The 12,836-nt window shown below is 48.0% G+C and overlaps 1 protein-coding gene across 5 annotated transcripts in view; it reads left to right on the plus strand.

Annotated features, from left to right (window-relative positions):
* GALNT17 (polypeptide N-acetylgalactosaminyltransferase 17) overlaps nt 1–12,836 on the plus strand; it is a 456,488-nt gene that overhangs the window by 395,091 nt on the left and 48,561 nt on the right. The window contains exon 1 of one of the 5 annotated variants that reach the window (XM_023655510.2): nt 4,210–4,312. The exons of the other annotated variants lie outside the window; for them this stretch is intronic. The gene's annotated coding sequence lies outside the window, so the exon portion shown is untranslated. Of the gene's footprint in view, nt 1–4,209; nt 4,313–12,836 lie in introns of those variants that run through there. 5 annotated transcript variants of the gene reach the window in all.

Genomic DNA, 12,836 nt, shown 5'->3' on the forward strand with positions numbered 1-12,836 from the left:
AAGGCAGCCAGACTCAGTTGTCTTTGGCCCTCCCGCACTCAGTGGCCTTTGATAAACAAGTAGCGTTGTTTCACACATACCGTTTTCTCCCTCAAATGCTATTTCCATCAGGGTCCATTTCCTGCCCTGTATGGCAGCCCAGCTGCCGCCTCTGGGGTGGGGGTGAGGTACAGGCCTGCTCTCTGCCCTGAGGACTGCAGCTCTGGGATCTGAAACCCACTGGCCAGCTCGGCTCTTTTTGGTGTCCAGTTTGGGACACTTTCTGTAAGAAGGGCCAAAGGAAGCTGGGCAGGCCTAGAGGAGAGCCACGGAAGGGACCATTGATGGAGACTTCTGTCCCCAGTTAGAAGGCCTTCAGGAGACTGGGGGCTGGAGGGGCAAGTGACACCGGGGCCCTGTGAGGCCTCACAAGGACCAGGCTCCACGTGTGCACCTTCCTGGAAGGAGAAGCCCCACCTTAAAGCACAGAGGAGCCAGAAGATAGCTCAGAGAGTGTATTCCCTTACATTGCGGTCTGTATACTGTGGAACTTACAGCTGTAAAGCCAGAAGTAAAATGTATTCAAGAAGGAGTTTGAGAAATTTGGGGGGTAGGGGGACAACAGATAATTATTGGAAAAATAAGGTTTATTTTCTCTGTGTTTTGGGGACTACGTCACGGAGGGTAATGTTGATACACAAAGTTACAATCCACATCTTGCCATTCATTCAGTAGGCAGCAGAAGTTATTTTTCTCATAGCTTTGGTTTTTCATTTATAAAATGAAAACTGTGAAACTAATTTGATAGAATAATTGTAAGAATTAGATGAAATAACCTATAAAGTGCCTGGTCCAGGGCCTCGCACATTGGAGATGTCATTATTATTTTTCAGATGATTATAACGGTCATGGTAATAAAGGATATCTCAGTTTCACTGGTCAGTGTAGGCCTCATGCATCATAGGACTGACTCAGGGAGCCACTTTTTTTTTAAAGGGAGAATTGACATCTTGTTGTATTTTTTATTTTTATTTTTATTTTTCCTTTTTCTCCCCAAAGCCCCCTGGTACATAGTTGTGTATTTTTGGTTGTGGGTCCTTCTAGTTGTGGCATGTGGGATGCCACCTCAGCATGGTGTGATGAGCAGTGCCGTGTCCGCACCCAGGGTCTGAACCAGGGAAACCCTGGGCCTCCGAAGCAGAGCGCAGGAACTTAACCGCTCGGCCACGGGGCCAGCCCCCAGGAGCCACATTTATATTCAGAGACCAGACTCCCTGAGAATCCTGACCCCACTGATTAATATTTTGTTATTCAGCAAGTGCTCACGATGTCTGAGACATCACTCTGTGCTGGGATTCTGACAAGGCATCAGAGAAGCAGGCGCCAGTCCCGAGTGACCTGACAAGATGACGGGGACATAAGCAAGTAAACAGCAGGCGGAATGGAGATGCTTTGGCTGGAGAAGTAAAGAATGCGTCTATGGGGCACTCAGCTCTGATCAAGTGCTAGAGAAGCTTCTAGAGAAAGTGACTGACATTGAGATGGGACCTGAAGGATGAATGGGAAAGATGGAAGGAGGGGTGAGGAGTGTTGCTGTTAGACAGAACTGTAGCTGGCAGGGTCTGCGGTCCAGAGAGGATTGTACTGTGGGAAACAGAGAGACTTACACTGTGGCTGGAGCATGAGAGCTCAGTGGGGAGACAGGTGCAGCTTAGCAGAGACCTGGTCTTCCAGGCTATATGGGTAGAATTTAGCTTCTTCTACAGGGCAATGTGGAGCCACTGAGGGTGGACGACGGGGAGTGCCAAGGCATAGTTTTACACTTTAAAAAGCTCAGTCTGGCAGAGGCACGGAGCATGAGTTGAAGCGTCTCATGACAGAGACGCGGGGAGACCTGCCTGGAAGATGATGGACTGGGAAGTGCCGGAGGGGATAGGAAGAAGCAAGCACTTTCAGAAGCTGTTTCAGAGGGAAGATCACCAGACCCTGGTGATAAGTTGGCTTTGATATTAAAGGAGAACGAAGTTCCCAGGTTTCTTCTGTGGATGACTGGGTGAGTTTCTAGGTGACATTTACTGAGACAGGATGAGCAAATTTGTGGTGAGTTGGGCTAAGAGTCTGAGGTCTGTGGCCCGTCCAGGCAGAGGGAGAAGTAGACTGTTAGATTTGCAAATCAGAAGCTCAGCAGAGAAATGCGAGCTGGAGACTGCATCACCAATATGCAGATGGCAACTGACCAAAGACAGTTTGTGAGAGGAGCCCTAACACCTAAGGTCCAGGAGAGATGCCCTCCAGGAAGGCTGAGAAGGAGCAGCCAGTATGGCAGAAAGAACCAAGGGCAAGTGGTCTCATAGCAGCCAAGGAAGGGGACAGTGTTGAGAATTCAGCCACCTCTTACCACCTCCCTGCTCCCTTCTTGGCTGAGTCACCTTTGCCTCCTGCCTGGATCACTGTAGGAGCCTCCTTGCTGGTCTCCCTGCCTTTACCCTGACCCCCACAGTCCATCTCAACACAGCAGTCAGTGATGCTCTTAACACTTCAGTCAGATCGCAGCACTCCTCTGCTCCAAAACCTTCAATGGCTCCCTATTTCACTGGTAGTAAAAGCTAAAGTCCTTTCAGTCCCCTGCAGACTCTCTAAGAACTGGCTTCATCTCCTGCTATTCCTCCTACCTTCACTCCTTCCGCCACATCAACCTCTTGCTGTTCCTTGAGCTCACCTGGCAGGCTCTTGCCATCTGACCTTTGCTCTAGCTCTTCCCAGTGTCTGGAATGTTCTTCCCACAGAGATCTCTCACCTCCTTTGTGCTGCATCCCCTTCCTCCCCTGCCCACACCTCAGCCCTTTGGAGTCATGCCCACACTTGACTTCTTTTCTCCATAGACTTAGACTACCTTCCAATGTGCTACATAATTTACTGATTTATTACGTGTATTATTTAACTTCTATCTGTGCTTGCTGACATATCCGCTCCACAGGGCAGGGATCTGTCAGTGTTTTCCACTGGTGCCTGATATGTAGTAGATAATAAATGAGGGAGTGAATGGGTCCACAGGGCTGAGAATTGCAGGCAGATCAGGGGTTAAAAGAGCCCTTGGACTTAGCAGCAAGGGGCCATCTGTCACTCCAGGGAGAGTGACTTTGGGAGAAGAGCTGACAAAGGCCAGGCTGCCGTGTGGGAGGGAGCGAGGGTGGTGGGCGAGTACAGACTGGAGCTGTGACTGTGCGGCTTACGTGCTGCATGTGTCATGTACTGTTTTTAGGGAGGTGGAGGTGAGGCGCGTAATGTTGATAGGAAAGATCTAGTGGAGAAGGAGAGAGACTGAAGGTAGAGGAGAGAGAAAACCAATAGAATAAAGCCCTGGAGGAGGACAGAGGCTGCAGGGTCCAAAGCATCTCCCTGTGACAGGAGGAAGGTGGGAGGAGGACAAGGTTGCAGGCAAACTAACTTGGTGACAGAGGGCTGAGTAGCTTCCCACCTGGCGGCTTTGTTTGCTTGGGTGAGCATGGGCCACGTCATCAGCTGAGAGTGAGGGACCGTGGAGATTTGAGGAGAACAAGGCAGATTGAAACAGCTGCAGTGAGGACCAAAAAGGGAGCTCTCCAGGGAGACGTCTCACGCTTCTCCGGCGTGTTTGGGGTTAGGTGAGGAGGTGGTTCGAAGTATGGGCTCTGGATGGCTGGGGAGATGTAAACAACTTAGTTTGGCCCTGTAATTAGTGGATGCCACAAAGATACTGAATCTAAGAAAACACCGTTAGGACACTGGGTATCTTTGGGCAATTTGCTTAAACTCTCTTTGCCTCAATTTCTTTGTTTCTAAAATGGAGAGCATAATGGCGCATACCTCGTGTTATTATGTTATTAAGTTAGTAATGAGTCAGTAAATGTAAAGTGCTTAAAACACAGTTAAGTGTTAGCTCTCATTACTTTGTTATTATTTTATTATTACAGGCATCAAGTAGCCTGAGGCTTTCCTTCTCAACAGGTTTAGTGGAAGTAAGTGAGTGAGACAACTGGAAAAAAAAAAAGAGCCTGAGGTCAGAGTGGGTCATTCCAAATGTGGCCAGAGTGTCACTGTGGGATTGCTGTGGAGGGTGAGGGTCAGCGGAGATAGGGAGGTTGGGACATTTCTCAGCACTGGCTCGGTATGCAGCTCATGAATTAGGATCATGCACAATGTGCCCGTGCACAGCCGGCATTTTAGACCATCTGCTCCATCTGTGAAATAGTGGCACAAATACAGAGTGTTGTGATAGATGAAGAAAGGGGACTGTCACTCCCTTGGAGGGTTAGGAAAGTGCTTCCTAGGGAGACTCCCTGGGCCTTGAAAGGTAGGTGGGATTTGGATGGGTGGAGGGGACGGCAGAGGGAGGTCCCAGTGTGGCACAGCATGGGCGATCGCTGAGGTTAGAATGGACAGGAGAGCATGTGGTGACATCTAATGCGGATGGTGGGGAGATGAGTCTGAGAGCATAGGCTCGGGCCAGAGTAAGAGATGGAAATAATGAAATGGAGCTTTTGATATTCTGGTTTTGGTGCCTGCCTTCAATGTATAGTGAGGCCTCTAAGACTAGGTTCTGGGTACTGGGGCCCATGATGCTTTATCAGGGTAGAACATTGCTTTAAAAGGAGTCAACAGAAAAAAAGATTTGAGGAGACTTGAATGGCACTGGGTGATTCGATGAGACCATTCTGAGGATGAAGCCATGTCTAAGTGAACAACATTCTCATCTCCACTGTGCACACCTGGGAGAAAGGCTCAACTCTCTCCTTCCGAATGATCTGGGCTGTGCCCACCAGTGTCCTGGAGATGACAGCTGCCTGTCATCCTCTTCAGGCTGGTCTCTCTACTCCACTACCAGGGGCTCTGATGCAGAGTAATTGCACAGGAGGACCATGGGGACAGCTTGGCTCGCTCCAGCAGGTGAAGCTGAACTCCCTGTTACCTCTGCCATGGAGATGAATAATTGTGAGCAGCGTGGGAAACATTGAAACCCACCTAAACCGCAGTACACAACTGACAGTGGCAGGCACGAAATGCTTTAAGCTATTAAATGCTTTGTGAGCATGCACAAAATCCTATTATCCCCAGTACCTATTGAAAAGCTAAGCACAGCAAACTTTGTGGTGCTCGTAAAGCATTGTTCCTGGTTGCAAGGTGGAGCTTTCCTTCTTGCTTTTATCCAGTTGAACCTTCAGGTAATCTCATCAGAGGGGGACGTGCTCTGACAAGGCGAAGGAGAGGGTGGCTGATTGCGAGAAGAAGGCAGCCTTTTTCATGAATATATCTCTGGCACCATTTACTCTGAAGAAGGATAATCATTTCTCGCAATCTGGAAACCATGTTATTTAGAAAATTAGGATAAGTGCAAAACAAAGCAAGAGTGGGGAAAAACATAACTTTCATCTTAGAATGCCAGAATGCTGACAAAAAGATAAATCATGCAGCATTTTCCCCTGTGAGATTGGCATGGCTGCGATTTTTTGTGGTTCCTCTTCCACTACCCATTGTTAATTTTTAAATCGATCATTTAATATAGTCCCTTTACCTGGAAGAAAAGATCAAAATCTCCATGCAGACTTCGCATGACCAGTGAAAATCAAGCACCTCTTCGGCTTGATATTGCCTCTTGTAAAACCTGTTTGTGAAGAGATGAAAAAGATCTCTTAAAATCCGTACTCTAAATTATTTAGACGATAGCTGGCCATAACTCCAAAACAGGGATGCATAGCCTGGGTCCACGCATGTCCAAGGAGTCTGATAAAATCAAGGGGTCAGTAAACTAGGTCATGAATACAAAATGCGTGTTTGTTGATGTTCACTAACCTGTAACTGATGTTAGCTATGATTTTGATTATGAATGTTGCCCACAGATCCCCATACCATCAGCTGTACTGTGCTCTGGCCTCCAACAGTAATCACAGACATGGGCATGTTGCATTCTAGTCTCGTGGAAATCTTGAAATATGTAGTTATCCTCCTATCTACTTTCAAATTTATGGTAGTTATTAAATCTACACTAGATCTTGGTATTTAAAGGGTTAAAGAATCACAGGTATTACTCTATCATGATTTTTCAAAATTTGAGAACTGTATTTTAACACGATTGGTTTCCCTTGTAATTCTGTGCATTTTGTTTTATTTGATGCATTTTCAGTCTGAGAAGTCATCCACAGGCTTCACCAGACTGCAGGGTGTCCATGGCACAAATGTGGAAGGAGCTCTGCCCAGCTCCACACAAGTAGAGTCCCTAAGCTGGTTAAAATGCAGATGCCCAGGCCCCTCCCATGACCCGCTAAATCGGAATCTCAGGGACTGGGACCTGGACGTGTGTTTTTCAAAAGCTCCGCAAGTGATGGGGATGCAGCCAGTGCAGGTCAGAGGTCTGTTATTTGGAAACCTCTGACTTAGATCATCTGTAACCCAATAACCAGGACCTCAGAATGTGGGGGTTGGTGGCACTGCTGAGAGGCTTGATCACAGACACAGGGTCTTCTTACTCTTCTGGAAGTGTGTATGGTGGGAAAGAGTGCAGAGGCTAAAGGGACCCAAGTTTGCATTTAGACCCCTCACTTAATAAGTGTGTGCCTAGGGCATGGTTGTTAACCTTCTTGAGCCTCAGTTTCTTCATCCAGAACATGGGAAAGGACCTGCATCATGGGCATGTTGTGAGAATGAAATAAAATAATGAATGTAGAGCACTTTGCAGAGTGGCTGACATATAGAGGTCTTAGCTGCCATGGTGGTTGACGACGATAATGTTCCTGTTTGTGAGCCGGCTAGCATTCCAAGCTGATGAGGGGAGCAATGGTTATGGAATGACAGCAGACCTGCCTTCCAAAGCTCAGTGGGGCATTTCTCCTGGAGGTTACAGAGGAGCTGCTCCCAGTGTTCCCAGCATCCCTATGAGATGGGGCTGACATGTCACCAGGAGTACAGGGCCATTTGCTGATGCCTCTTCCATGATCCTGAGAGTGCAACCTCACTCCTGGCTGCCCCCACTATTCGCATGAAACAAAGCATCTCATTTTGCTGAAGATGCCCCTGCCTGTCTGTGAGCCAGAAGCTATTTTTCTTCTATATGGAAGCACTTTAAACAAATCTCTTCTGTTTCTGAGAGATTTAGCGTGGTTTCTGGAAGTGGGCCTCCAAGCTAAATCAGAAGGGGCTGTAGTTTCATGGACAACTGGCTCCTTCAAATCCTTCAAGATTAAATTCTTTGAAGGAAAGTTTTCCTTTACAGACCTTCTTCTAGGTACTCTAGAACCTTCTATTGGCCAATCCTATCTGAGTTCCCCCAGGGTACTGCCCTGTCATTAAATCCAGAGGAAATGTAGGAAGGATATTGTATTCGTTTGCTAGGGCTGCCGTAACTAAGTACCACAGCCTTGGTGACTTACACAACAGAAATTGCCTGTCTCACAGTCTGGAGACTTGAAGTCTAAGATCAAGGTGTCAGAAGCGTTGATTCCTTCTGAGGCTTCTCTCTTTGGCTTGTAGATAGCCATGTCCTCACATGGTTTTCCCTCTGTGTGTGTCTGTGTCCTAATATCCCTTCTGATAAGGACACCAGTTGTATTGAGTTAAGACCCACCCTAATGACCTCAGGTAACGTTAATTCCCTCTTTAAAGGCTCTCTCTCTGAATACAGTCACATTCTGAGGTATTGGGAGTTAGGATTTCAACATATGAATTTGGAGGGGACCATAATTCAGCCTGTAACAGACATGATTTCTTCCTGCCCCCTGAGCACTCCTCATAGGACCCAGGGGTGGCAAGAAAATGCAGGAGCACATGGCATCTGTTGGGAATGTCAGACATGATGAATGTCAGTCACAGGATGCATTGTGCCTCAGATTCTGATTCTCCGGGACAAAGGCCTGAGGTGGGCTTTGAAGAAACCTCGAGCTGATGGCTCTTTAAGGTTTCAAGATCAATGCTATTCAAAGGCATTCTATCTAAGAACTATCAAAACCCAACCCCACACATCCCAGCACTTTTACAAAAGGAAATAAAAGGGATTCATTCAAGATAATACAATGTCATTCGTATGTTTTTTCTGAGCCAGAGAGTGGATAGACATACTTTCCTGAAGTTGGCTCTCTTTTTGCCAGAGCTTTCTGTGAATGGGTCATGGGCACACATGTTCCGCCTAACGGGCTCTGTAGGAGCCAGGCTGCTAGCTGCTTACAGCAGCAGAAGTCAGCAGGTAGGAGATGACATTTTAGAATTGTTCAAATAGACCCAGGCCTAGAAGATATGCCGGACACAGTGTAAGGGGAGCAAGAACAAAGCAGTGCCAGAAAGAACTGTTAAAAAATTGAAAAGATCATTTCCCTTTATCAGCTCTGCCGCTGCCTACCATTCCAGCAATTCCTAAAACATGAAACTGGCCCCAGGCAGGGCGGAAAATAGAATGAGATGGGTCAGATCAGTGACATTTTCAATATCAAGGTACAATATCCAGCCTCCAAGGAAGCTGAGGAATGGATTGTTTTCTGGGAGAGAAACAGACATAAAATTACCAGATTGGAAGGAACCTCAGGGAAGCCACTTGCTTCGGGACATCTGAGCCATTCAAAGCATGGGATTCCTGTCTACATTTTAAAATTCTGTACACTTGCAAGAGAAAATAGGGGATGGAGAATGTCTGGGGCAAGTGACTCTGGCCAATAGGACAAGCAAACCTCCCAAGCTGAGTGGCTGAACTGAGACTGTAGTAAAACCCCATTGTGGATGTTCACGGTTGGCAGGCAGCCTTCTTTGTGGTTATTCGGGGACCCTGATGTCTTCCACCTTCAACAGGTGGCTTTCAAGGTCCCCGTGCAGTGGGAAAAAGGATAGAGAAGGCACACCGACTTCTCAGCCACATCAGGTCGTGGGTGACACGCCTCCCCGGGCCCACATGCGCTGGGGAGAACCATGTCTTACAGCACATCTAGCTGTGAGGGAGGTTGGATGTGTGGGTGCCCCAGAAGCTGTGGTGCCCACGTCGCAGCCTTTGCCTCAGAGAGTTGGCAAGCACTGGCGCTGACACTGGCAGAGGTTGGATCTTTCCCATGGGTAGTGTCATGTTTGGGTTAGGTTTGTCAGTGATAGTTATGGACCCAAATAGAGCATAGCATGGTTCTCTGGGCCTTCTGGGGACCAACACAGAAGTTGGAATTCAGTAAAAGGGACTGAAATTCGTCGTTTTCTCAGCACATGAGTGTCCCCTCCAGTTGATAGGATACTTTCTGGATCAAAGCCCTAACCTTTACATAAAACAGTTGAAGAGATTGTGAAGTCTATTGATGTATCTCGGTAAGCTGCAAGCCACCAGCTGCAGGCCCAGATGCACTTAGGAGGCTCATCTCATGGTTCTGAGTTTCGTTTTGTGTCTAGACCCAAATGAACCAGGATCTGTGCCTGTCTTTCTCCGGCTTTAAATCCTCTAACATTCCTAAGAGCACTGAATGGCATGAAGGCCCCGAATTTCTGTTCTTCAGCCTCTCCTATGGTGGCAGCTTTCTAGCCCCTAAGGCCACCCAACTGGGTCCCCATAGACTGGCTCAGCCATTTTGTCTCCAAGCCCATGGGATCCATCCCCTAATGTGCCATCCTACAATGCAGAACAGCATCTCTGTCCCTTTCCTAACTTACAGCTCCTCATCAGTTGCAGAAAACTTTCATTTCCACGGCTTCCAACCCAATTATTAGTCCAACATTTAAAAAATTAGTTGATGTTCTTAGCAGTTTATGCAAAAAGAAAAGGCTGGTATGGAATCATTAGAAGCCTTTCAGAGGAGCCTCCAGCCTTGGAGGAAGCAGTAGGTGATTCAGCTCAGGAAGGAAGGACCAGTGCGGCTCCCAGCGCATCAGCAGCCTCAGCCACAAACCTTCTCTCACTAACTGGCTGCCTGCAAGGAACTCAGTGTCTCCACTTCTTACGAGTGGAATAGGTGGTGAACTTACCTTCTGTTTAAATTTAACTTATAGTTATTTTTCTCACTCTTTTTCTTTGCCGAGCCTGGGAACTTGAGTGTGTGTTGGTTTGTCGATGTGACTCCCTGTGTGTACCAGTTCACAGGGGAAGGAAGTCAGTCACACCTCTCATCTTGGCTGTAGGAGAAAGGAGAGGGGAGCATTGAAACCTTCCTACACCTGGACAATGCTTCTTCATGATCCCCTACCACAAAGGCCAGTGTGTTTGATGATGCTGTTCCTACAGGGACATCCATATCTTCGATTTATAGAGGGTGACAGTGATGGGGAGACAGGTTGAAGGCCTAACACATGGCCCAGTTCCTCCTGCTCCTCCCAGAACTGGAGAAGAAGAGCCTAAGTGACAACTTACGTCCCCGGTTGATGCCCTCCCACCCCTGGCCCAGCAGATTGACTGCCCGCTTGGGCTCCAGGTTAGGGCAGCCAAACAGGAACAGGCGGGCTTCCTGCCAGGCCCTGGAAACACACAGCTCCTCTTTCTGTGAGTGTCTCCTCCCACACTGCCCTGTCTGCACCTCCCAGGAGGTGTCTGTGGTCACAGTCTCTGGAGAACCAGCCTCATGTCACCATGGACTTCCGAGTGGTGCTCAGAGTCCAGCTAAGTTTCTCCTAGGTAGTGTCCTTGCTCGCTGAGCCTCCATGAATGCCCCGGCACCACTTTACAGCAGCTCTACCCTAGGATATCCTCAGGCCCGACCCCTGGGTGGGGGCAAGAGGACCGAGGATCTGCCCAGCTGGGCAGGGTGGGGCCCAGCTCCCCAGAGAGCCTGCATCCAATCACAGGTCAGCGCCACGGGTGAAGCCGAATGTCTCCAAAGGGACTCATGGGGCCCCAGTGGCGAGACCTGCTGCCCCTGCACCAGCATCAGCAGCCCCCACTCTCCCCACAGTTGTCAGGTCGTCACCTCCAGCCTGCCCTCTCGAGGGTACCACACAGAGGTCATGGTGCTGTCACTGCTCAGAACACAGCTCACTTCATGGCCACTCTTGTGGTCAGCAAATCATAGCTAACTTTTTTTTCCAGCATTTACTATGAGCTACCATCATGCTAACCAACTTCACATATATTACTCTGTTTCTTCCTTGCAACAACCCTCAGATCAGGTGCTGTCATCCACTGCTCTTGATGGTTGAGGAAACCAAACTCCGAGATGGGAGTAGGAAGGCTGCCATATGGCAGAGCCGGATTTGGGCCGAGTGCTTCAAATATAGCACTGACCTTTGTGATGTCATGCTCTACAGTTGCCACAAAAATGCTTGTGGGAAGCGTAGAGCCAGTGGGCCCTATAGAAAATTGGCACTCAGTTCTGGGTGGTGCTTTTCAGCGTCTTCCACGTCCGCTTCCTCCCGTCCGCAGGGGTGGTGTGCACCCTGCCTTCTCCAGCTTTCATCACTGTGCCTCTCTCTCGACTTCCCAGCTCTCCCACTGCTCTTGGCTCTGTTTTGGCCTCGGATCCTGGTCTTGGGAGCTCCGACTTGGTGGCTTGTTGTGTGGTACTTCCCAAGCTCTGCTCTGATTGGGACATCTCCACCGATCTGGACCTTGGTGTTCACCCTCCGGATCCAAGCTTTGTGACCTCTGTCCTCAGTGGGGAGGGAGAGTGGGGCCCCCCTCCTTTTATTTAGCCCTGACCACGTTGGTTTCAGTTAGGGAGCTCCGGCACTAGAGAGGCCCTTTCAGGGCCTTTGAAGCATGGTGGTGGGATAACTTTTGAAGCATATGGACATTCCACTCTCCTTCCAGATCACTGTACATGATCTCAAAGCTCCAGCCCTTTGGGGTTAAAGACACAGAATCAAATATAATTCACTTTTCTCCTGAGGCTAAGCATAGTTTATCTATAATTGCACCCTACCAGCTCCTCTTTAATCCTAGGTAAAATGCAGACTGAATAACAGTAGAACATGGATGCATAGATAGGGGAATGAATGCAGTGTTATCACCCATCCCGCTTCTGGCTGCTTCCACACCAAGGTTCTAAAGCGATCTTCAGCAGTTTCCTGGAATTCTAATTTTAACTCTGAGGAAAGAGCAAAGACTATGAGTAGGATGCACGTCTAAATTGTCTTTATATCCCTGGCAGCATTTAGCTCTGAGCTCTGGTCTTAGTAAACATGTATATAACATTGAATTCGTGATGAAAGAAGGTAAATTATTAGAAGTTAAAGGCATCAAGCTGGGTGCTGGGAATGCAAAGAAAGATGAAATGCTTAGTACCTACTTAGCTGGAGCTGCTCTCGCAAAAGAGGGACCGTCCAAAGGAAGCAGTCTGTGAACAGGGCAGAGATGGAAGGACAGAAACAGGAGCGAGAGAAAGCAGATGTGGGGAAGTCCTAAGGGGTAGGAAAGGAAGGGGCAGAGGGAAAGAGAAGGCAAAGGAGTCGGGGAGGACAGAGCAAAGCCTGACTGAGGCTGCTTCGGGCTATTTTTCTAACATTGAAGCCCAGACCCTCTCTGACAACGACATGCTGTCAGGCTGGGGAGTAAGGCTGGGGTAAATTTTAAACTGGTGAGCATAAATCCAATGTTATTCGGTTCCCCCAAATAGTATTCCAAGTGCATAAGCAACAGCCACAAACATTACGAGAAAAGGAAAAAGCCCTCCCAACACCTCTTCCATGCTCAGTAAATCAAGCTGCTTTCAGTATGCGTTTCTTTCCTCCTCCAAATAACATGTCATTGACCAAACTTTGTCCTAATTCCTCATCTCATATTAAGAGAAATGACTTGCATCAACTGGCAATAGAATCCAGGTATCTAGGCGTTCTCGCCACTGTGGTACTTAAATTGAGATATGTCTTCAGGTCCATATTTGTAAATCCTATTTCTAAGAAACAGTAATAAATAAAGCAGAAGATTGAAATTGAAT

The sequence above is a fragment of the Equus caballus genome, chromosome 13, assembly GCF_041296265.1.
Source record: "Equus caballus isolate H_3958 breed thoroughbred chromosome 13, TB-T2T, whole genome shotgun sequence".
Taxonomy (NCBI): Eukaryota; Metazoa; Chordata; class Mammalia; order Perissodactyla; family Equidae; genus Equus; species Equus caballus.